General features: G+C 51.9%; 1 long non-coding RNA gene across 1 annotated transcript; it reads left to right on the top strand.

The window, feature by feature from the left end:
* The first annotated feature begins 306 nt into the window (after positions 1-306).
* LOC147110199 (uncharacterized) lies at positions 307-2192 on the top strand. Its single transcript, XR_015080402.1, has 2 exons — positions 307-807; positions 1658-2192. It is a non-coding gene; the product is annotated as an uncharacterized LOC147110199 (long non-coding RNA).
* The last annotated feature ends 1098 nt before the right edge of the window (positions 2193-3290 follow it).

Here is a 3290-nt window from a genome sequence, read left to right as displayed (position 1 = left end):
CGCCTCCGCTCACTCATTGGTTCCGGCGCCCAGCAGCAGGCCCGACTCGCCCATCGTAATGACGCAATGACGCTGCCGGGGAATGACGCAATGACGCTGGACGGGAGAGGAACTGCACGGCTCTGCTGCGATTGGTCGGAGCGCGGCGGCGGCGGCGCTCAGCGATTGGTTCAGCCAGCTGTCCGTCGGCTTGTCCTCGGGAGGCGGGGGTTTGGGTGTGGATGAGAGCCACGCTGCGATTGGTCGGTGGCGGCCCGGGGCTGCGCTCTGATTGGCTGAGCCAGCTGGCGGTGGCTCAGACCGCGGGCCGGAGGCTCCGATTGGTCCGGGGAGCTGAAGCGTTGACTAGGCTTCTTTCCCTACAGAGGCTGCCTGAGCCGCTGGGTGTTGCCGGCGGAGGCGGAGGCGGAGGCTCCCTGTGTTCAGCTCAGGCTGCAGCAGCGTTTGGCTGTAATGTCAGTGTTTCATTCACCGCCGCTTCCCCCTCAGCTCTGCCCGCCTTGGAGAGCTTCAGCTGGTCTCTGTGACGGGCCGGATTCCCCTTTGTCTTTTTCACCCTCTTCATCTCCATTGCTTTCTGTTTCCCTCCTGCTCTTTGACCAGGCATCTGCCAGACTGGCTCTCACTCACAGCCCCATCTCCTCCCTCAGCAACTGTCTCCGGCTCGCACTTATTGCACCGCATTCCTACTGAAATCCCCCCCCACTCTCCGTGTCCCGGATCCACCCGGGATTACAGATAGCGTTGCTCCACCCACGGCTCTGGCCGCAGCCTGAGATGGGTGTCCTTGTGCACCAGTCGCTGAAGGTAAGCATGCAGGTGCAGCAGGCGATTAAGAAGGCAAATGGTATGTTGGCCTTCGTAGCGAGAGGATTCGAGTACAAGAACAAGGATGTCTTGCTGCAGTTGTACAGGGCCTTGGTGAGACCACACCTTGAGTATTGTGTGCAGTTTTGGTCGCCTTATCTGAGGAAGGATATTCTGGCCATGGAAGGAGTTCAGCGAAGATTCACCAGGCTGATACCTGGGATGGCAGGAATGACGTATGAGGAGAGATTGGGTCGATTGGGCTTGTACTCGCTGGAGTTTAGAAGAATGAGAGGGGATCTCATTGAAACTTATAAAATTCTAACAGGACTAGACAGACTAGATGCAGGAAGGATGTTCCTGATGGCAGGAAGTCCAGAACCAGGGCTCACAGTCTAAGGATAAGGGGTAAGTCATTTAGGACAGAAATGAGGAGGAATTTCTTCACCCAGAGAGTGGTGAACCTGTGGAATTCTCTACCACAGAAGGCAGTTGAGGCCAATACATTAAATAAATATTCAAGAAGGAGTTGAATATATTTCTTAAGGCTAAAGGGATCAAGGGGTATGGGGAGAAAGCAGGGACCGGGTACTGAATTTGGATGATCAGCCATGATCGCATTGAATGGCGGAGCAGGCTCGAGGGGCCGAATGGCCTACTCCTGCTCCTATCTTCTATGTTTCTATGTATGAGATCCGCGTTCCACGGCAGGCGCCGCCACATGCTCGCTGCCCGCCTCTCCCCTTCAGCAGCATGCGACTCTATCTCAGAGCTGGCCTGGTCCGCAGCCCCACTTCATCCTTCGCCTCATCCGCAGCTTTAACAAGAAAACATTTTATCTTCCTTTCAGGTGTCAAGGATCGCAAGCTTCAACAACTCTTGGACATCAACGTCCCTCATCCCCATCCCTTTCCTCTGACCCCCATCCCTTCTCCAATCTCACCCCCTTGCAGTATTTTCACTATCCCCTCCCTGACCCCGAACGATCAGTCCTCAGCAAAGGCTTGAGCTTCATCCACTTACGGCCCCACCTCAACGGATTTCAAGAAGTGAACCGGTTTTGATGAGCAACATTTCTCTTTCACGTGGTAAGGATTGATTTCTCAATGCCTGTGTCGTGAGCAGCATTACTGCAAAAGAAGGATTTTTGGCGAAGCGGCCATAAGATGAACAGATTCAAATTCTGGCAGCGGTGGGGTCGATGCCCCGCCTCTGCAGAGACTGGAGCCTTAATCAAGCGCCTTAGACCACTCGGCCACGCTTTCGGTTGCTTTCAGTTTTGAAAACCTTTAGTGCTGATTGAAAGCTATCTTTCTTGTTGATTGCCCTCTGAATCAAGGGCTTTGCATTGAAAGACGGAAATAAATGAATTTTTAAGCACCATTTATGCAACCAGCTGGTTGAGTGGTTACATTATTGGATTGCTAATCCATTGGGCTCTGCGTGCATATGGAGTATAAAGTAGGTAAATGTGAGGTTATTCACTTTGGTAGGAAGAATAGAAAAACAGAAACAATTTTAAATGGTGAGAAACTTTCAAATGTTGGTGTTCAGAGAGATTTGGGTGTCCTCGTGCAAGAAACAGAAAGCTAGCAAGCAATAAGGAAGAATAGAAAAACAGAAACAATTTTAAATGGTGAGAAACTTTCAAATGTTGGTGTTCAGGGAGATTTGGGTGTCCTCGTGCAAGAAACAGAAAGCTAGCAAGCAGTAAGGAAGGCAAATTACATGTTGGCCTTTATTGCAAGGGGGTTGGAGTATAAGATTAAGGAAGTCTCGCTACAATTGTGCAGGGCCTTAGTGAGACCGCACCTGGAGTACTGTGCACAGTTTTGGTCTCCTTATCTAAGGAAGGATACACTTGCCTTGGAGTCGGTGTAACAAAGGTTCACTAGAGTTTTTTTTCGTTTATGGGATGTGGGCATCGCTGGCAATGCCAGCATTTATTGCCCATCCCTAGTTGCCATTGAGAAGGTGGTGGTGAGCCGCCTTCTTGAACCACTGCAGTCTGTGTGATGAAGGTACTCCCACAGTGCTGTTAGGGAGGGAGTTCCGGGATTTTGACCCAGCGACGATGAAGGATCGGCGATATACTTCTAAGTTAGGATGGTGTGTGACTTGGAGGGGAACTTGGAGGTGGTGGTGTTCCCATGCGCCTGCTGCCCTTGTCCTTCTAGGTGGAAGAGGTCGCGGGTTTGGGAGGTGCTGCCGAAGAAGCCTTGGCGAGCTGCTGCAGTGCATCTTGTAGATGGTACACACTGCAGCCACGGTGCACTGGTGGTGGAGGGGGTGAATGTTTAAGGTGGTGGATGGGGTGCCAATCAAGTGGGCTGCTTTGTCCTGGATGGTGTCGAGCTTCTTGAGTATTGTTGGAGCTACATTCATTCAGGCAAGTGGAGAGTATTCCATCACACTCCTTGTGCCTTGTAGATGGCGGAAAAGCTTTGGGGAGACAGGAGGTGAGAGACTCGCCGCACAATACC

This window comes from Somniosus microcephalus, chromosome 12 (assembly GCF_052327205.1).
Source record: "Somniosus microcephalus isolate GS21.2 chromosome 12, FLI_Smic_1.0, whole genome shotgun sequence".
Taxonomy (NCBI): domain Eukaryota; kingdom Metazoa; phylum Chordata; class Chondrichthyes; order Squaliformes; family Somniosidae; genus Somniosus; species Somniosus microcephalus.
The sequence above is the reverse complement of the archived record's forward strand: the minus strand, read 5'-3'. Positions and strand labels throughout refer to the sequence as shown.